This window comes from Sinohyriopsis cumingii, chromosome 5 (assembly GCF_028554795.1).
Source record: "Sinohyriopsis cumingii isolate HCF-2022 chromosome 5, ASM2855479v2, whole genome shotgun sequence".
In the NCBI taxonomy this organism is placed as follows: Eukaryota; Metazoa; Mollusca; class Bivalvia; order Unionida; family Unionidae; genus Sinohyriopsis; species Sinohyriopsis cumingii.
Genome location: NC_142965.1, coordinates 25393871 through 25417147, shown reverse-complemented (window position 1 = coordinate 25417147; position 23277 = coordinate 25393871). Strand labels below are relative to the sequence as shown.

Genomic DNA, 23277 nt, shown 5'->3' with positions numbered 1-23277 from the left:
ATAGATGACTGAGTTCATTTGTCCTACTGACATTTTGTATACAATTTGATGTTGACGAGTTCATGGCTGACTGAGTTCATTTGTCCTACTGACGTTTTGTATACAATTTGATGTTGATGAGTCCATGGCTGACTGAGCTAATTTGTCCTACTGACTTTTTGTATACAATTTGATGTTGACGAGTTCATGGCTGACTGAGCTCATTTGTCCTACTGACTTTTTGTATACAATTTGATGTTGATGAGTCCATGGCTGACTGAGCTAATTTGTCCTACTGACTTTTTGTATACAATTTGATGTTGAGGAGTCCATAGCTGACTGAACTAATTTGTCCTACTGACTTTTTGTATACAATTTGATGTTGACGAGTTCATGGCTGACTGAGTTCATTTGTCCTACTGACTTTTTGTATACAATTTGATGTTGATGAGTCCATGGCTGACTGAGCTAATTTGTCCTACTGACTTTTTGTATACAATTTGATGTTGATGAGTCCATGGCTGACTGAGCTAATTTGTCCTACTGACTTTTTGTATACAATTTGATGTGGACTAATCCATAGCTGACTGAGCTCATTTGTCCTACTGACTTTTCAATATGATGTTGACGAGTTCATGGCTGACTGAGTTCATTTATCCTACTGACTTTTTGAATACAATTTGATGTTGATGAGTCCTTAGCTTACTGAGCTCATTTGTCCTACTGACGTTTTGTTCTGCATAACAACTCTTTTAATTATTATTGGATTTCAACCAAATTTGGTATGCAACTTTGTAAAGTAATCAATCCGCCATTCAGGACGACTAGAATAGGTTAACTTTGTTGTTGTTTTTCATCGTAAATCTTCAGATTGATGCTTCTATGGTTGGAATTATAAAATTAATTGTTAAAATTATGTTTTGGAAATGCTTCAATGGCAGGAGCTGGGTGTGTGACTTACCTTACTGAGCGCAACCGTGGGTTCTATCACAAAGACTCCTTACCTACTTGTTTACGCCGCCATCTCTCTCCACCAAACGATATTCATAGATTCCCCACAGCTACCTGCCGCAAAATTATCGTTTTGGAGAGACAACGTTTTAGGTGTATCTAGCCATGAGTTCTGTGATATTGATTTCTTCTTTTAATCTGTCAGTCTGTTTTTGTTGATGTAATCGTTAATATTCGTATAACCTGTCACTATACTACATTATATTTAAAAGTATAAAGGTAGCGAAAAACATACATATGCAATAATTATTAATCTAACTACCACTAAATCATCAAATTATATTATTTCTGCAATCTGATTAAAATCGCGATCTAAATTTATTTTCGAGAGATATTGGTTTTAACCAGATCGACTCTGATACCAGTATCTTCGCTAGCCAAGGTTCCGATAAGTTAACCTTTTTAGGATGACCATACGAACCCCTGTGAGCTAGTGAAGATGGCGTATCATTGGTTTCTATGCGGTGTTCCAAGTCCAAAGGAGGATACGCTTCACAGAAACTATAACAGCATGGCGGCTGAAAAGATGTTTGTTGTCTTCGGAGCAACGGGTCAGCAGGGTGGCAGCGTAGCTCGTGCACTTGTCAACTACCCATCATTTCACGTGCGCGCAGTGACTAGGTCCCCGGAGGGTAAAAAGGCCAGGGAACTGAAGAAAATAGGTATTGAGGTGGTTAAAGGGGACTTTGATCACATGGATAGTCTGAGGAAAGTCTTAGCCGAGGCATATGGTTGTTTCCTTGTCACCGATTATTTTGACCACTGTGACTTGAACCGGGAAATCCAACAAGGCAAAAATGTTGTTGAAGCGTGTAAAACGGCGGGAGTGAAACACCTTGTTTTCAGTGGACTGGAAAACACTGCAGGATCAGGGGTACATGGACCAGTGCCCCATTTCGATGGAAAAGGACAAATTGAAGATAACATTCAAAGCATGGGTGTTCCTTGTACTTTTATAAGGGTTTCCTTTTATTATGAAAATTTTATTAACTTTTTCCCGCCGGAGGAAACAGAAAAGGGTAAATTCTCTGTTTCTATTCCCATGGCAGACAAACATTTGTATATGATTTCTGTGCAAGATTTAGGCCCATGTGTGGTGGAAATTTTCAGAGATCCAGGGAAATATGTTGGTAAAAAAATTGGTTTGGCAGGGGACAAGTTGACTGTAGAACAGTTATGTTCAACTCTTTCCCAAAATATGGCAGAAAAACAGTTTCAAAATACTGGAATTACTCTTGAGCAGTATGCAAAATTATCTTTTCCAGATGCACAGCATCTCGCCAATATGTTTCATTTTTATCAACTTAAGGAAAAGGATCTGAGAGATATGAAGCTGACGAGACAGCTCAACCCAAAGACTTTATCTTTTGATGCTTGGACTCAAGCAAACATTACCCATTTATGCCAGGCTCTAAAGTACATGTTAGTAAATCTATTCTCTTACAGACAATTAGAGGGGGCATGGTCAAAGTAGGAGTTGTCTCCACAGGCAGTTATTTGTATGTTAAGCTAAAAGGTAATATATGAGGCATCTAGCATTGAGAAATACATGAAAAGGTGTTACAGAAAAAAAAAATATAAAAGGACTCTTTAGCTTCCTTTTAAGTATTATGTGCAAATGCCTTCTATGTGTCATTATCAGTCAGTTCGGTATGACAGATGTAATCATGACACACTAAGATGCCTCAAAGTGGTTTACTTTAACCAGATGTAGAGAGAAGAAAGTTTGTACCTACTTTGACTATCCTGTTTCCAAGTGCCTTTGTAGATACAGACAGTAAAATTTGAGTTATTAGAATATATACTGTACTAATTGCTGCAAAGTCCGTGGTCAAAACACAAATCAGTTTAAGGAATATTATGTACGTGGTGGGGGGAATATATAGGGATGGCAATGAGAAACATGGATGGTTGGCCAACCCGAAATGCATTTTTCTGGCCTTACCATATATACTTGCATATTAAGTCATATGTAACTGCAAATGGCAGAGATCCAGACCTGCCATCACAATGCAGCAGCAGATTTGGGTTCATGCAGTTTGTACAGAGTAATCAGTAAAACTCGCAACATGGACCCTGATCTACCAGTGCATTATGCAATGCCTCATTAGGGTTTATATTGTTTGAAACTGGGTCTGAATTATAAGTGATTGCATATGGTACTTTTTTGTTGCAAAAGGGTTTCAAAGATATAAAAACAATTAACTTGGTACAAAGTCAATACTTCATAGGATCCATTGGTGCAGGGCTAAGTGTTGTATGGCTCATAAATTGAGAATACTTTAGAGGTTCATGTAGATGGCTATGCATCAACAACTGTCAAATAAACCTCCATAAATATCTCACTGTACTTATCAGTGCTTTAATGATTCGACAGTATATCAGTATATAAATAAATGTTCATACATAATTTGTATTAGTAAAATTCTTCTCTATCAATATTTTAACCATAAGTGTTTATTTAAATACAGTACGCACAGAGGTACTGACCATATTTCATTATTTTAAACCCCTTAGTGTTTATTTAAATACAGTATGCATGGAGGGTACTGACCCTATTTCATTATTTTATCCTCGTTTTTTTAAATACAGTATGCACAAAGGGTACTGACCATATTTCATTATTTTAATCCTGTTTATATAAATACAGTATGCACAGAGGTACTGACCATATTTCATTATTTTAACCCCCTAAAACGGTTTATTTAAAAACAGTATGTAAGGAGGGTACTGACCATTTTTCATTATTTTAACCCCCTAAGTGGTTATTTGATGCAGTATGCACAGAGGTACTGACCCTATATCATTATTTTAACCCCCTAACTGTATATTTAAATACAGTACGCACAGAGGATACTGACCATATTTCATTATTTTAGTCCTGTTTATTTAAATCCAGTATGCACAGAGGGTACTAATCATATTTCATTATTTTAACCCATTAACTGTATATTTAAATACAGTATGCACAGATGGTACTAATCATATTTCATTATTTTAGTCCTGTTTATTTAAATCCAGTATGCACAGATGGTACTAATCATATTTCATTATTTTAGTCCTGTTTATTTAAATCCAGAATGCACAGATGATACTAATCATATTTCATTATTTTAACCCATTACTGTATATTTAAATACAGTATGCACAGAGGGTACTAATCATATTTCATTTGTGCTGACGAAGTGATCTTGAGTGTTGTTCAGTAAATGATTTTTATGAAATCTCTGGTCTCCAAAATCAATTTCTCTCACCAGGTGCAGCTATCTCTCAACTCCTTTCAAGAGTGGAGTCTACCTGGACAGTGACCTCTGTATATACTTAAATAACTTGCTGTAGGTGGTAAGAGTACATTATATCCCATAGAAGCTTCATTAACATGAGATATTCTGGAGGGACTTCTGACCTTGCCATGCTTGACTAGCATGAAATATTCAGGAAGGATTACTTGTAATCTCATCATGCTTCAGTAGCATGAGATATTCTGGAGGGACTACCAGTAATCTCACCATGCTTCATCATGCATGAGGTGTTCTGTAGGGTGTGTTTGTGTGATTTAGGTTTTTAAAGTAGCTTTAACAATTTTCCAGTCATATCGCTATGATGTCTGTAGTGTACAGTTTTAAAGTGATGTCTAGCACTGGGACATCATGCCGCAGACATGTAGCATGATGTCCCATCCAGTCACATTATCCTGACACCAGTCCAAGCATTAGCCTCTTAATGCTGAGCACCAAGCGAGGCAGCTGTTAGTACCATTTTTAGAAGTCTTTGGTATATAACTCAGCCAGGGTTTGAACCCATGACCTTTGGCATCCAGGGCGGACGCTCTAACCACTAGGCCACCGGAGCTGTGTGTTGTTCTGAAGGGACTACTAGTCATCTCACCATAGTTTAGTAGCATGAGATTCTGGAGGGACTATTAATCTCGCCCTACTTCTAGAATCAGATGTTCTGGAGGGACTACTAATAATTTTGCCATGCTTCACTGGCATGAAATATTCCAGAGGGACAACTAGTAATCTCCATACTTCTCTAGCATGAGATTTCTATCGAGACTGCTAATAATCTGTCCATGCTTCACTAGCATGCAGAATTCTTGAGGTACTACTAGTAATCTCACATTGCCTCAGTAGTATGAGATGTTCTGGAGGGACTGCTTAGTAAGATGGGATGTTCTGGAGGGACTACTAATAATCTCACATTTACTCAGTAGCATGAGATATTCTGGAGGGACTACTAATAATCTCACATTGCCTAAGTAGCATGAGATATTCTGGAAGGACTTCTAATAATCTCACATTGCCTAATCAGCATGAGATATTCTGGCAAGCCTAATTATAATCTTGCTGTACACATACATTAACATATCTGTCTGAAATTTGGTCATTATTTATCTTTTAGCTGCAAAATTTAATCTCTCTCATGGCCACATGCAGAATCCATGTTATTTTTTGTGGCCAAAATAAGGAACCGCTGATAGAACATGATGATTAATAGAATGACACGTACAAGTTCATTGAGGATGATGAGGATTGATATCAGGCATTTTTATTATAGTATTGTAAATAGCACAATGCTCTTTTGTTTCCAACATGTGAAATAACTAAAAAAATCCCACAATGCTCATTTGAATCCAACATATGAAATAACTAAACAATCCCACAATGCTCTTTTGTATCCAACATATGAAATAACTAAACAATCCCACAATGCTCTTTTGTATCCAACATATGAAATAACTAAACAATCCCACAATCCTCTTTTGTATCCAACATATGAAATAACTAAACAATCCCACAATGCTCTTTTGTATCCAACATATGAAATAACTAAACAATCCCACAATGCTCTTTTGAATCCAACATATGAAATAACTAAACAATCCCACAGTGCTCTTTTGAATCCAACATATGAAATAACTAAACAATCCCACAATGCTCTTTTGAATCCAACATATGAAATAACTAAACAATCCCACAATGCTCTTTTGAATCCAACATATGAAATAACTAAACAATCCCACAATGCTTTTTTGTATCCAACATATGAAATAACTAAACAATCCCACAATGCTCTTTTGTATCCAACATATGAAATTACTAAACAATCCCACAATGCTCTTTTGAATCCAACAAAATCCACTGAAAGTTTTGTAATGCTTTCCTTGCATTGATATAATTGAACCTATTACTGTTTTTATCATGGGCTATGTAAATACATGCATAGTGCTGTTCTGTCTGATTGATTTGATTATCTGTCACTTTAATGAAATGATTATGTGATTACTGTTTGTGTAATTGCTTACCTGCTGATTCAGTGCTAAGATTGTTTTTAAAAATTATAAGTTTTTGCAAGATATCTTGTGGATGGATTAATTGATCATCAATTGGTTATTGATTGGTTAGCAGAAACTGGGGATCAGTTATGAAATTTTTGCCAGTTCCCAATGCTTTATAAAAGAAAAGAGCTGACATTCTTAGTTCTAGGTATAATGGTACCAATTGCGCAAGTCCAGGTGGGCGGAGCTTAAGGTGTATGGAACATTGTATTCAGAATTAAAGAACAACACTAGCTGTGATTGGTGCATTATGTAGGAGTTGTCCTTTCTGTTTGGCTTAAAAAAAAGTTGAGCCTCTTGGCAACATGTGAGTTTGTGTTAATTTCTATCTAGATCATATTTTGTATTTTTTATGATTTTTTTAAAATATGGTACACATGGCTGAAAATGTGCTTGTTGTGACTAGATAACTCTTACCCCTGTCTAGTTCCAGTAGAGTTATCTCTCTTAAATGCAATGGAGTACCTGGTTATGTCATTGTCAAATTGACAATCTAGCATTGTTCTATATGACAGTGTGTGACATGCATGCCCAAGTAGGACAGAAAGTATATTTATTTCACAAAACATTAGCATTGAGGTATATGGAAAAACAATTGGTACCATGATACCTCTACTGGTCATACACCTGAGGAGTTTAAAAATGGCCTGTTGTCTATTGACCAATGTCCATCTGTCTGTTAGCACAAATTTATTAATGCTACTCCTCCTAAACTGATTGGAGAATTTCGATAAAATTTTACACAAACATTTATCCCAAGGTCTGGTTGGTTTAAAATGAAAGTGGTATTGCTCAGACATCCATCATGGCAGCCACAACAGCCATCTTGCAAATCATGTTATTGCTACTCCTCCTGAATGGATGAACACATCAGCATGGGATTTTCACTAAATGATTTATTATGATGTCTAGTTGGTCCTGAATAAAAATGGTACAGTTCTGTCCAGTATATTTGTCCAGTATGACTAATATGGCAGACATCTTGAAAATCTTGTCAATACTTCTCCTTTACAAATCAACATGAGGTTTTAACCAGAAGACTTCTTACATCTGGTTGGTCTCAAATTAAAACGGTTCAGTTTGGAAGTCCAATACAACTGGCACAGATAGCTACCATCTTGAAAACCTTCTTGACAATACTCCCCTTAACATAAAGTCATCAGGTTTTCACCAGAAGACTTCTTATTGTGTCCTGAATGAAGATGGTGTCATCTGAATCCAATATAGCCACTATGGCAACCATCTTGAAAATCTACCTATTGCTTTGCTGAATTTGTGCCATAGAAACAAAGGGTTTTCACCAAAAGACTTATTATGATACCTACAATTGGCCCTAAATGAAAAAGTTCCCTTCCGACATTCAGTGCAGCTGCCACAATTTTCCTGAATAGACGGTTATATTGGCATAGGGTATTCACCAGAAGGACTGCTCCAGTGGCCAAAGTAGTCAAGAGTGTTCACCTCGGATGTGGTAGATTGCGAGTTTAAACCCCAGCCAAGTTAAACAAAATACTTATAAAAATGATACTAACAGCTGCCTCACTGGGAACCCGGTATTAAAGGGTTATTCTTAGGACTGGTCAGCCGGGTGTCAGGATAATGTGACTGGGTGGGACATCATGCTACATGTCTGCGCCTTGATGCCCCGGTGTTAGACATCACTATAAACTGCCACTAGACATCGTAAAGATATGACTGAAAAATTGTCACAGCAGTGTTAAAAATCCAAATCACCCACACATTCACCAGAAGACTTCTGATAGTGTTGAGCTTACCCTAAATGAAAATGGAGTCAAACATTCATAGATGGTTTCCAAACAATGCAGTTGAAGGAATAAATGGTCTTAAATTCCTGGAAGTTCAATTTAGAGAGTCAGTCCCATTGACAGTCTCTTATTTTTGCATTCATTTTTAACTCTCAGTGGGCTTGGGGTTGTATAATAGGCCCAATGCACCCTCCCACAGGTTCTAACAAAGGGAGGCAACCCTTTTGCCCACTGATGCCTGCTGTGATGATCTTCCAGCTGAGAAGATACTGTCTTTTAAGAGTGCAGTTTACATACAAAAATTGGACCTTTGTATTTTTAGGATATTTACCATTTTGGGCTTTACCATACATAATTACAAGTCAAGTCCGACTGCAAACTGCACAGACCCAGAAATGTTGTTGCATCATAGCCAGCTGATCTGGTTTGTGCATTTTGTTAGAAGCAATCAATAGAACAAACATGTATCCTGGTCTGCAGGAGCATTATGGTCTGGCAGATGAGGATCTTTGTTGTTTGCAGTTAACTTGACTTATAAGTTTGTATATACATCATCTTTATGTTGCTTTTTATGGTACTCGGAACACAAACAATCCCACAATGCACTAAACAGCCATGACTCTACTGATATGCCATTAAACCCTATACATTCAGTAGTAATATGAAATTGAACCTATGAACCGAGGCTAGACATCTTGACAAAGGGCCATTATAATTATATGTATCTGGGTTTTTTGCACTAAATATTTACATTTCATATGTATCTCATGTCACTTTGTTGAAAAAAAAGCCATTAGTATTAAATATAATGTAATTTTTTTTAATAGGAACAGAAAGAAACAATGTCCTAGAGAAGGGGAAGAAAAACATCACAGAAAGAAGCAACGAAAAAAAGTAGAATAAACGTAACTTCTGAAAAAATGAACCAAACCTGGCCATAAAAAATGTATCTTCTACAGGATTTACTACATGAGGTAAAAGAAAATGGAACCTATGACAAGATCATGTGATAGAGTTTAACATGAAGAATAACTGGACAAAATGTTTAGCAGCAGCAATGCCTGACTTTGGTAGGAACTGAACAGTGGGAATTGGTAAAGTTGCACATTTTGGTGAACATGAATTTTTATTATTTTCCCCAGCTACAGTGTCTTAATAAGCAGGAAGATTGCAGTTTTCAAGGTAAGTGGAGAATGCAGCTTAATGCAGTATTAAAGGTTCATAGAGAATGCAACTTAATGCAGTATTCAAGGTACATGGAGAATGCAGCTTAATGCAGTATTCAAGGTACATGGAGAATGCAACTTAATGCACTATTCAAGGTTCATGGAGAATGCAGCTTAATGCAGTATTAAAGGTTCATAGAGAATGCAACTTAATGCAGTATTCAAGGTACATAGAATGCAACTTAATGCAGTATTCAAGGTACATGGAGAATGCAACTTAATGCAGTATTCAAGGTTCATGGAGAATGCAGCTTAATGCAGTATTAAAGGTTCATAGAGAATGCAACTTAATGCAGTATTCAAGGTACATGGAGAATGCAACTTAATGCAGTATTCAAGGTACATAGAATGCAACTTAATGCAGTATTCAAGGTACATGGAGAATGCAACTTAATGCAGTATTCAAGGTTCATGGAGAATGCAGCTTAATGCAGTATTAAAGGTTCATAGAGAATGCAACTTAATGCAGTATTCAAGGTACATAGAATGCAACTTAATGCAGTATTCAAGGTACATGGAGAATGCAACTTAATGCAGTATTCAAGGTTCATGGAGAATGCAGCTTAATGCAGTATTAAAGGTTCATAGAGAATGCAACTTAATGCAGTATTCAAGGTACATGGAGAATGCAACTTAATGCAGTATTCAAGGTACATAGAATGCAACTTAATGCAGTATTCAAGGTACATGGAGAATGCAACTTAATGCAGTATTCAAGACACATGGAGAATGCAGCTTAATGCAGTATTCAAGGTTCATGGAAAATGCAACTTAATGCAGTATTCAAGGTACATAGAATGCAACTTAATGCAGTATTCAAGGTACATGGAGAATGCAACTTAATGCAGTATTCAAGGTACATGGAGAATGCAGCTTAATGCAGTATTCAAGGTTCATGGAAAATGCAACTTAATGCAGTATTAAAGGTACATAGAATGCAACTTAATGCAGTATTCAAGGTACATGGAGAATGCAACTTAATGCAGTATTCAAGGCACATGGAGAATGCAGCTTAATGCAGTATTCAAGGTTCATGGAAAATGCAACTTAATGCAGTATTAAAGGTACATAGAATGCAACTTAATGCAGTATTCAAGGTACATGGAGAATGCAACTTAATGCAGTATTCAAGGCACATGGAGAATGCAGCTTAATGCAGTATTCAAGGCACATGGAGAATGCAGCTTAATGCAGTATTAAAGGTTCATAGAGAATGCAACTTAATGCAGTATTCAAGGTACATAGAATGCAACTTAATGCAGTATTCAAGGTACATGGAGAATGCAGCTTAATGCAGTATTCAAGGCACATGGAGAATGCAGCTTAATGCAGTATTCAAGGCACATGGAGAATGCAGCTTAATGCACTATTCAAGGTACATGTACATGGAGAATGCAACTTAATTATTTTTTTGTAGCAGAAAGTTGATAGCTACATGTCACACTGGCAGCATGGATCAGCTTCCATCGTGTGTCCAAGTTGAACAAGGAACTTTACTCCAGTTACCTTGGTACTACTAAGTAACCTACATGTGTTGCTGTGCCAAACCAAACCAAGGAGCTGTGGTTGTAAGTAGCATGATAAGCTTTTCTGTGTCTAATCAGCTTCATTGCCAAGCTCTTTAAGATTGTTCTGCCAAGCTTGAAGAAGGTAACCTCATTTGAGGGACTGGGTTTTTGAAGTACCAAGCTTGAACTAGATAACCTCATTTTGAGGGATTAGGCTCTTTAGATGCCAAGCATAAATTTGGTAACCTCATTTGAGGGATTAAGCTCTTTAAATGTCAAGCAAGAATAAGGTAACCTCATTTGAGGGGTTGGGCTCTTTAAGTACCAACTTGAAGCTTGAATTTTAGGTAACCTCATTTGAGTTGGGCTCTTTAGATGTCAAGCATAAATTAGGTAACCTCATTTGAGGGATTGAGCTCTTTAAATGTCAGGCATGAATAAGGTAACCTCATTTGAGGGATTTGGCTCTTTAAGTACCAAGCTTGAATTAGGTAACCTCATTTGAGGGACTTGGTTCTTTAAGTACCAAGCTTGAATTAGTTAACCTCATTTGAGGGATTTGGCTCTTTAAATGTCAAGCATGAATAAGGTAACCTCTTTTGAGGGATTGGACTCTTTAAGTACCAAGCTTGAATTTTAGGTAACCTCATTTGAGGGATTGGGCTCTTTAGATGTCAAGCATAAATTAGGTAACCTCATTTGAGGGATTGGGCTCTTTAAGGTTGTTGTGATTTTCTTCAGTGCCAAGCATGAATTAGGTAACCTCTTTTGAGGGAAGCATGAATTAGGCAACTCATTTGAGGGAAGTGTGAATTAGGTAACCTCATTTGAGAGATTGGACTCTTTAAATGTCAAGCATGAATTAGGTACCCTCATTTGAGGGTTTGGACTCTTTAAGGTTGTTGTGATTTTCTTCAGTACCAAGCATGAATTAGGTAACCTTATTTGAGGGTTTGGGCTCTTTAAGGTTGTTGTGATTTGCTTCAGTGCCAAGCATGAATTAGGTAACCTCATTTAGTTCTTTTATATTGGATTACTTTGGGAATGAAGCATTTTTAATTTAGTAAGATAAGTGTTGTGTAATAAATAGTTTAGGTCATTTGTAATTTATACCCAAAATACATGCTGACTGTGTCAGTCATTTATAATTTATACCAAAAATATATGCAGACTATCTGTCATTCAACACATGGGGAAGTATAAACATTGAAGACAATTTAGACACAACCAGTATAAATTAATGAAATGAAAGTTATGAGGGTTTGGTTGAAAGCCATAGGATCTGACAGTTGCATGGAAACTTGCAAATGAAGTTTCATTTGAAATGTTTTAGACTTGCAAATGTAACTTTTCACAGATTTCATTTGGTTTCAGATGTCTTACGATCTTTCCAGAATTTAGATAATGTAATGCCTTCAAATCTAGTGTCAAAATATTCTCCCTTTTTCAAACAGTCTGATATCATAAACCTGTTATTTCAACAAGAGCATTTTATTTGGATCACCAAATGAATGAAGTTAATGAAAATATTCAATATTAATCAGTGCTTATGTGGCATTTGATTCACAATCCATTCACACTCATATGTGGTTTAACCTGCCATGCTAATTTTGAAAGGTTGCTGTCATTGCTCTGCATCAAGGCATTTATTCATTTGTGATGGTATTTAAGTCATGTTCGTAAAAGTGTACACAAATCACATATACAAAAGCACACCTTACTGGCCAAAGTATACACAAAATGCATATACAAAAGCACACATTACTGGCCAAAGTGTACACAGAATACATGTACAAAAGCACACATTACTGGCCAAAGTGTACACAAATTGCATATACAAAAACACACCTTACATATCCAAAGTATACACAAAATGCATATACAAAAGCACACCTTACTGACCAAAGTGTACACAAATCGCATATACAAAAGCACACCTTACATATCCAAAGTCTATGCAAATTGCATATACAAAAGCATACCTTACTGGCCAAAGTGTACACAAAATACACATACAAAAGCACACCTTACTGGCTAAAGTGTACACACAATACATATACAAAAGCACACCTTACTGGCCAAAGTGTACACAAAATACACATACAAAAGCACACCTTACTGGTCAAAGTGTACACACAATACATATACAAAAGCACACATTACTGGCAAATATATACACAAAATACATATACAAAAGCACACATTACTGGCCAAAGTGTACACAAAATACATATACAAAAGCACACCTTACTGGCCAAAGTGTACACAAAACACATATACAAAAGCACACCTTACTGGCCAAAGTGTACACAAATTGCATATACAAAAACACACCTTACATATCCAAAGTATACACAAAATGCATATACAAAAGCACACATTACTGGCCAAAGTGTACACAAAATACATATACAAAAGCACACATTACTGGCAAATATGTACACAAAATACATATACAAAAGCATACCTTACTGATCAAGATGTACACAAAATGCATATACAAAAGCACACCTTACTGGCCAAAGCATGCATAAAATACACATACAAAAGCACACCTTACTGGCCAAAGTGTACACAATACATATACAAAAGCACACCTTACTGGCCAAAGTGTACTCAGAATGCATATACAAAAGCACACATTACTGGCCAAAGTGTACTCAGAATGCATATACAAAAGCACACATTACTGGCCAAAGTGTACACACAATACATATACAAAAGCACACATTACTGGCAAATATGTACACAAAATACATATACAAAAGCATACCTTACTGATCAAGATGTACACAAAATGCATATACAAAAGCACACCTTACTGGCCAAAGCATACATAAAATACACATACAAAAGCACACCTTACTGGCCAAAGTGTACACAAAATACATATACAAAAGCACACCTTACTGGCCAAAGTGTACTCAGAATGCATATACAAAAGCACACCTTACTGGCCAAAGTTATACACAATACATATATAAAAACACATCATACTGGCCAACATGTACACAAAATACATATACAAAAGCACACCTTACTGGCCAAAGTGTATAAAAAATGCACATGAGAAGTATATCTTACTGGCCAAGGTGTACACAAAATACATATAAGTAACGCACCTTACTAGCCAAAGTGTGCACAAAATGCATACACAAAAGCACACTTTACAGGCCAAGGTATACACAAAATGCATATAAGTAGCACACCTTACTAGCCAAGAAGTACATATACAAAAGTGCACCTTACTGGCCAAGATTTACACAAAATACATATACGAAAGCACACCTTACTGGTCAAGCTGTACACAAAGTGCATATACAAAAGCACATCTTACTGGCCAAGGTGCACACAGAATACATATAAAAAAGCACACCTTATTGGCCAAAGTGACAGACTAATTCTCATGCCAGTGGAGGCTTTTTCTTAACACAGGTTTCAGTTGGGTAAGAAACTGTTAGTTGCAGACTGGTGTAGAACTGTAATGTGCATGTATTTTACACACAAATAAGGGTTAGATACTGTCAGTTGCAGACCAGTATAGAATTGTTACATTGTTACGATTCAATGGTATAAAACTAAGTAACAAAAGAGCTAAACCCAACAAGTTTTGTAAAGTTTAATAAATAATTTATTCAATGGCGTCACTTGGGTTGGTGTCACCTGGTGTGGTTACTCATGGTGTCACCCCCATGGACCTCCTTCCTGCATAAAAGTTCAAAAAATTTATAGACAGTCATTTTGGTGTCACCCCTTTGAGATGGTGTCACCCGGTGCGGCTTGCACCTCCCGCTCCCCCCTAGCGACGCCACTGAATTTATTTCCCTTGAATGTAAAGCAAAATTTTTAAAAGAACTCACATTATTGTGGCAATACAAATTGGATATGTATAACATATATTCATTAATAAAAGTGAACACACAGTAGAAATAAAATATGCATAACAACATTTGCATTTATTTTTTAAAAAACTGGGGGTTACATTCTGTCGCTTGCAGATTGGTGTAGAATTGTTACATATACATTTATTTTACAAACCACTAAGGGTTACATTCTGTCGCTTGCAGATTGGTGTAGAATTGTTACATATGCATTTATTTTACAAACCACTAAGGGTTCCATTCTGTTACTTGCAGACTGGTGTAGAATTGTTATATATGCATTATAAAAGCAAGTTACTCTCTCCATAATAAGGGTGCCCCAAGTGGCAGAGTGGTCTAAAGCGCTTTCCATTACGGATCACTGCCATCTCACCTCTGTCTGCGTGGGTTCGAATCTCGGATTTTGCCAATGTGGGTATGTGAGAAAGCTTGCCAGTAGCTTCTCGTGGGTTGGTGGTTCTTTCCGGAGTTTTCCCGGGTTCTTCCTCCACCATTAATACTGGCCGCCTTGTATAGCCTATCTTGTGCTGAAAACTGGCGTTAAACCATACAACAACAACTCTGCATAATAAGATTTGACAGCACTGAGTAAGCTTAATAAAACAGTATCCCTCAAGGGCTTGACAACTACAAGAAAAATCATGCTTTAAAAAGATTGCCTGACCTTTTTTGGCCTCCTGCCACATAATTTACTTGTCAAAGTAAACAATTTATTAAAGCACAGCCTTCAAGCTGTTTTAGAAGACAAATAGTAGTTTAGACCTATTAAAAGATCAAATGGAAATGTTACTGCAAAAATTAACATTAGATACTAGTAATACTGTTTTCTATGCTTCAGTTGCAAAATTAGATGGGAATATGAAATTCTGTTATATTTTTAAAAAGATTTGTAATTCATTCATTGATGATGTGTTACTCGTTTAATTTAATTTTACTACTTTTTTTATAAAAAAAGGAGTATCTTAAAATTAGACCACCACTGGATCATAATTGACTTCTATATGTTTATTATTGCAGTAGAATCTGTATTAAAAGTCCACCTTTCTATTCAATCATTTTTGTCTATATTTATTATTACTGTAGAACAGATCTTGAAAGACCACCTCTCATCAAAACATTGTAATTATGTATTATTACAGTAGAACTTGTTTTGAAAGACCACTTCTCTCATCAAAACATTATTTCATTTATGTAGTATTACAGTAGAACCTGTCTTGAAAGACCACCTCTCATCCAAAAACAATTATTGTCTCTCAAGATAAATTGTCATTCATGAAAGCTAATAGCATTATATAATCAATAAATGTTTGCTCTAAGAACATGGTCTCAAAGACGGTGATCTCTTGTAGCAGTGGCCTTTCAAGACAGGTTTTACTGTATTAATGATTTTAACAAAGAAAGAAACATTAAGAGGACTTTTAGACGAGTGAAGAATAATCAAAATGGTTGGGGGCTCCACATGGTCAAGTGGTCTAAAACACTTGACTTTGCATCTCACCTGTATCCATGTGGGTTCGAGTTTTTGGGCTTGGCCAGCATGGTATGTGAAAAAGCTTGTCTGTAACTCCCCACTAATTGATGGTTCTTTCTTCAAGACCAACAGATTAAGTTGTTCTCTGTGGCATAATGAGATCCCTACCATATACGGGTCAGGTAAAATGTTTCGTTGGTCACTGTTGCCAATATTAGGCACTTGCGTAAAATGTTTTTAAAATTGAAACTAGAAAATTATTTCTATCTCAGCATTTGTCTAGATTAACTTTGTACAGTTGTCATTCAGGAGAAATTCTGCTGCTAAGCAGGATATCACAAAAGATCACTATGTAAATAAATGCTGATGCAGAAAGCATGTGTCATACAGTTATTGAAACAGTGACATATTACTTCACCGATCTCATTAGTGAGTTCAGTCTCTTTTGCACTTTTGGGAAAACCTTGTGGCATTACAGTGGAAACTTTGATTTGCCTCGGACCCTCATTTTGAAACAACCTCACAGAGTCATGCAAAATGTCTCGTTTGACAGGACTGGGGCATAAGGATGGACGATTCTCTCTTGCTGGTTTAATAGACAATGACCTTATTCACCCCCAGGCAATATGGATTAACTATAAAGACAAACAATATACACGACCACTGCATCAGTTTCTGTACTGCAATGGCAATTCATGACATGTACATTAGCCTGGTTTTTGGACTGTAGCATTTATCACTGGTAGCCACACTCCTTTTTTATTATTATTCTTTTTATGTTTGTTATTGATCAGAACAATCGTTACTAATCAACCGGTTTGTTGTAACAATTGATTATATTTAGGTCAGTGGTGTCTATGTTCTTGCGATACAGTCGTTTAATAGGGATTCTGGGTCCTATTCTACGATAAGGCTGGGAACAGGCCATGTGCAGGAATAGTTAGCATGGTTTCTTTGCTTTGTATGCTTCCTGCATTGCTCTTCCTTATACGAATTAATGGAAAACAGCACAGGGAGCATATGGAGTCAGACCACAATTTTTTTACAATAGTTTCGGTTCAGTACCCACGAATGTAGTCCCAGTCTATTTCTAGAGCATTTTTTCCTGTCTCCTTTTTTGGTGGTGAGACAAGAATCAGATTTAGACATTCTTGGTATGGATTTAAAGGTAATTGTTTATTCTTTAGAATATGAGCTTATGGTGTGGTTGTCTGTGTGTTTTGGCGACAGTGTACAGTGGGTAATAAGGTCTTGGTGATGATCTGAAAGTGAAATCTGTGTTCCATTGCATGCTGGTCGTGTTCAGCAGGCGGTTGCTCAAAACGAAGTGTTTATGTAATAAAATCGATCCATGCATTAGGATTGTGGTCGGAAATGACAGGTGGTCGCTTATAGCAGAGATCGCTCATAACAGATTTTACTGTAACACATAAGGATGAGACATTTTTGAATACAGGAAGTTGTGCATAACTTTTGATCCCACTATGAGTGTCATACAAGTGGACACCATGTATCAGAGATCTATATGAGTGTCATTCAAGTGGACGACACCATGTATCAGAGATCTGTATGAGTGTCATACAAGTGGACGACACAATGTATCAGAGATCTATATGAGGATCTGATAGGTCGGTACAGTAAAATAGGTGACAATGAATTCAGAAAAGATGTTCTTAGAAAATTGAAATCTGACACTTTGAGAAAGAGAGTGGTCATGAGTTCAAAACAAAAACATAGTAGTCATGGATTATCTTTGGATATGAAATATATCTTAATAGATCAGTCAGAAAATAAACTATTTTTTCACTTAAAACTGAAATCAGATTTATGATCAGAAGACTGGTATTTACTAGCTTCTTGAAATCTGATCTGATTTTGCTATATAAAGCCTATGGCATAGAAACAGGAAATGGACCTAAGAGTGGTCTAGTTAATAAACTATGTAACTATGGAATGAAATGCTAAGGCCATACTTTTTAGTACAGAATAATCCTTAATTGCCAGTTCTTCAAAAGCCATTTGTAATCAAGACAATTCCAGTTGTTACATGGCAAAGGTCAGCCATGTACTAAAAAAAGAAGTAGAGTGGGAAAAGGAAAATGGAAAGGAAAGGGTAAAGGGTAAAAGAAAATAGACACCAGTAATACTGATAATTCAGTTTACTCTGTATGTAAAGGTTAGTATGCAGAGATCCAGTGTGATTTGTGTGATGATTGCTTTGATTGGTTTTCTCAGGGCATAGAGGAAGAGATGTGGAGCAGGCACTGAAAATGAAAAAATGTTTACTGTTATCAAGTTTGAAATAGGACTTCTACATGAATAAATGAAATATGACATTTGTTTTGATCCAAGTGCACAACTCAGCCTTTTTCAACTCAATGGTTAATTTTAATACCACACCTCCTAACAAAAGCCTAATTGATAATTGTTGAGTCAGGCTTAGCATTAACTTGTCAGAGGAAAATTATTTCTTGTGCATCTCAGACCATCAATTTGCCAACACCATAGATTTTGGTAATATTATAATTGCTTCAACATTAACCTCCCAAATTAGAGTTTTGTTTGTTAAAGCTCAGTTCGAATTTCTTTTTTATTTTGTAAATAATGAAGAAGATGGCTTCACAAAAATATAGCCTTTTGTTTTCAGTTTTTGTCTTGATTCTTTATAGATTGTTACGCCATGACAGTTTCTTTTGGTATTCTTACCACCCTCAGAATTTCACTCGTGTATTGAATAGGGTAAGGGTTGTCTTCCCCATAAATTTCTTTATAGTAGCTTTTCTTACATTTTATTACACACACACACACACACACACACACACACACACATATATATATATATATATATATATATATATATATATATATATATATATATATATATATATATAGTGAAAAGTCATATATGAAAGTCCTCAAAACCAATACTTAGAATGCCGTTCCTGATATTGTTGGGTAAATGATGTGGTTCCATCATGATGACGTGGTTCCATCATGACAATAATTTGTTTTGTTGGGTTTCTATAATATTTGGCAACCATCTTTGTCTTCATGGGATTTTCATGCAGAAAGTGCATTTTTAAAATATGTGGTTATTGCTTGACCCACCCATGCAGTAAAATATTGGCTTAAAACCATATTTATAAAGAGCATCAAACACATTTCCAGGTTGTAATAAAAAGATCACTAGGTGATACCTGTCACAGTATTTGGATAATTGGCAAATGGACATCTGAAACCTGTTATACCCTGAAAGATGTGTTGCAACGCATCATTGGCCATTTTACTTTCTATTTTACCCATGCTGGCTGCATGCATCATCTTTATCTCTGGACCAGAATCAGTTTGATCAATCAATGTGCTACCAGATTTATAATGAACAATGTTTTCTTGCATGGATATTTTATCCAAGATCAAACCTCCAAAAATGCCATGTGTCACAGTTTGTCCTTTTGCCTCATTAAACATCCACTCCCAACATTTGTGGTATTATTCCAAGGCCCTGACACGGCTGACATACTGCATTTATATACAGTGATAGTAACTGCTCAGATGGGAGATGTAACCAGCCATTTTTAGTAACGTAACTATAATGGGGGATTTCTGTTGTACAGACTTATTTCCATACGTATCACTTGCCTTGGTCATCTCATGCCTTAATATTTTATACATTATAAGCCATGATTTCTGAACAAAGAAGTGTAAGCTGGTGCAATATTTCTGAAAACTGATACTATATCTTTAAAATGTTTGAAGCGGGAGATCGTGGGTTCGAACCCCGGCCAAGTCATACCAAAGACTTGCAAAAAATGGTACTAACAGCTGCCTCGCTAGGCGCTCAGCATTAAGAGGTTAGTGTTAGGACTGGTCTGCCTGGTGTCGGGATAATGTGACTGGGTAGGACATCATGCTACATGTCTGCGGCATGACGCCCCAGTGCCAGACATCACTATAAACTGTCACACTGCAGACATTGTAGCGATAATGCTGAAAAATTGTTAAAGCTACATTAAGAATTCTAATCACACACACACTAATCAAAATGTTTGTATTCAGGCAAAGGAATTCATTTTCTTTATCCTGATGCAATGTTGTGCTTGATGTTCTGATAGATTATGCATACCAATATTCATTTGTCTATCTTTTGTACTTTTGACCAAATTAAGGAAACGATGTGTCCAAGAAAAGTGCAAGTCAATAGTCATTTGAAAATGGTGATTTGTCAGCCAGTTCCATCATGTAAACCATCTACATCAGCAAAACCATCATCTGATGAAGAATTACAGGCATCAAAATCAGTCTGTCCAACCTGTGGTAGTTACATTGGAGTAAATCCTTTGGTAACAGAAGGCCTTATACCTCAACACTTATCTAACATCTTCCCAGCAGTGCCTGTTAAACCGCAAGTTAGAAGAGCAAATCTGGTGTTACATTCAATAGTTTGTAACTAACATGCAATGATTTTTACAGAAAATTAGAGGAAAAGGCGCCAGAGGTTAAGAAAAAGCAAGAACTGAAAGAAGGACGTAAGAAGGACAGATTAGAGAAGAAAGCACAGCTGAAAGAGAATAAAGAGATGATTAAATCAAGAAAATGTTTGGAAGGAAAGAAAATGAAATCTAGCTTTGATTTTGATATATGTGGTGTGTGTAAGTATTCTGATCCACCCTGAGTGGAAGAGTCTGATGATGAGAATGTTGAAGATGAGGCTATGAATATATTCTGGGTTCAGTGTGGCAAGTGTCCACAGTGGTATCACCAGTCCTGTATTGGAATATATGCCCATGAAGAGGGTAACCTTGGCAAAGATGACACAGAATTCATCTGCAGTCTCTGCCTGAACAATGAAGAATAGTTATATTAGTATTAATAAATAAATCATTAATAAAAAATGTATGCTACAATAATGACAATTTATAATAATTTCTTTAATGTTGTGTGGTTTTTATATTTTTTTTCCCTAAATAATATGAAACAGAATTCATCAGCATCCTGTGCATGAACAATTAAAAGTAGTTTTATTAGTGACAATAACATAATTAGTAATAAATTATTTATGATACAATATTGATAAATTAATAATTGGTTGAAAAAACTACATATATACATTCAAAATACAGTGATGTACCAACGCATAACTCTCAGACGACCATGTCATTAATCCAATCTGGCGAATTAACCTTTATTTTCACCACTGCGGTCACAAAGCCTTTTGGTTCGCTAAAAACATGCCAGTTTGGGAAGTATGACTACGATTACCTCCCATTTGCTTTCATAGTGTCAAAATACTTTGACTCGCATCGGAAAGCACGGGTCGGTGGTGGGTATGATCCGTAGAATTGACCTAAAGTTTGCAAATTGTAACAAGATAACCGGGTTGGATTTAGGATTTATAACAGAGCACTTTTGATGGTGATACAAATACAATGTTTAACGATGAATGACTTAAATGAGAGAAGAATTATGATTAATATGCGCGTGTATTAGATCCAAAAATTTGATAAATTAACACAATCCTCACGAACCTAATAATGCAACAAATGAAAATACACATAATTGACCTTAAAATGTACAAGGACAAAGGTGAATGATTCACAGTAATTTCACACAACGAAAAGAATGAATAGTAAAAAAATAGGTATTTTACTCAAATAGTAAAATGATGAAAACAAAAGAGACAGATATCATACAAAATCGTTTCATTCCCAAAAGTGCTCGGTATAACAAACTATAACAAACCCCAAAATTAGTCTGCGGCTAAAATATTATATGCATGGAGTAACACAAACACTACGTCACTAGTATAATTGGGCTACCAGTCACACTGGTCAATCAAGCAGTCAGTATTTCAGGTAGTTACCGACCACCATTCAGCTCCTTGGTCAATCAAGCAATCAGCGCCCACCAATTCGGTCAGCAACGCCCGATCACCATGCTACTCGACCAGCAACACTGTTCACTCAGCCCTACGGCTGCTATGGTTCAGCTTTACAGCTGATATTGTCAACTTCTATGGTTAGCTCTACAGCTGGTACCACGTCGACTCCGATTAGCTTAAATTAAAACTAACAATGTGTACTAAGAATGACACGAGCATATACTATATAACACGTAATGATGTTTTATACGGTAAGCTGTACAAATTACATTATCGGCATGACATTACAAAGCAATAAACAGGTTCGGAAGAGAACCTACCCGTGTCCGATAAGAATCCTATGGTACTAATCGTTTCTTAATAAAATGCAATTTTATTGCTAAGTCACAAACAAGAATAGATTTTTATATGCATTATATTACGTAAACCGATGCTGCATAGAAAATATACAAAAGTAAACGTGGTAGTACAAGTAGTACAGTAGCTAACCGATATTTTCCACCGCCTTTGCTTCAAATCGTTTGCATTTGTCATTCTCACCGCGAGAGGATCAGACGTGTTTTTCTGTACCTGACCACTAGCCACTTCACAAACAATAAAACTAATGGGTGACTCGTGGAAATAATCATGGCATGTTTGGATGTACAGTTATGTGAGAACTTTTACATCGACGTTTTTGACAGAATGATTTTAGTATGCTATGTCCCCAGTTCGCTCTTATGATATTTTACAATAGTGGGTTTTTCCTATTAGAGTAATAATTTCAATGGGATGTATGGTTTTGAAATTTCATAAGGAAAATATACCATACAAACGTAATAGTCGTGATATTTTTAAAAGTAGAAATAACATTCTCTCTCTTTTTCTCTGTCATAGTAATTTTGATTAAAATCTAATGGTATCTGTTCCCGTTTGAAGATACCTCTCCAAAATTGTGATCAGTAGCCACCATAAGTACGCAAACTGTTCAGTTTGTCGTGTAATTGTTTTTCAAAAACTTACACCCTAAAAATTGTAGAACGATTTTTTTCTTCCATCAGTAAATCGTTGGATGAAATAAAATCTTGTAATTGACTTGAGCTTGTACAATTCGGGTATCTTAGCTTTATCCTAATTTGGTACTGCAATGTGTCACTGAAAAAAATTCTAACATTAGATCTACTGTTTTTTAGAAAGGCAACAAACACGGCTTTTTCAAGAATGACGCGAGTGACAT

General features: G+C 36.2%; 1 pseudogene across 1 annotated transcript; it reads left to right on the top strand.

The window, feature by feature from the left end:
• The first annotated feature begins 1429 nt into the window (after positions 1-1429).
• On the top strand, positions 1430-15764 carry LOC149798820 (nmrA-like family domain-containing protein 1 pseudogene; annotated as a pseudogene). Its single transcript, XR_016420973.1, has 2 exons — positions 1430-2412; positions 8925-15764. The product of XR_016420973.1 is annotated as a nmrA-like family domain-containing protein 1 pseudogene (transcript).
• The last annotated feature ends 7513 nt before the right edge of the window (positions 15765-23277 follow it).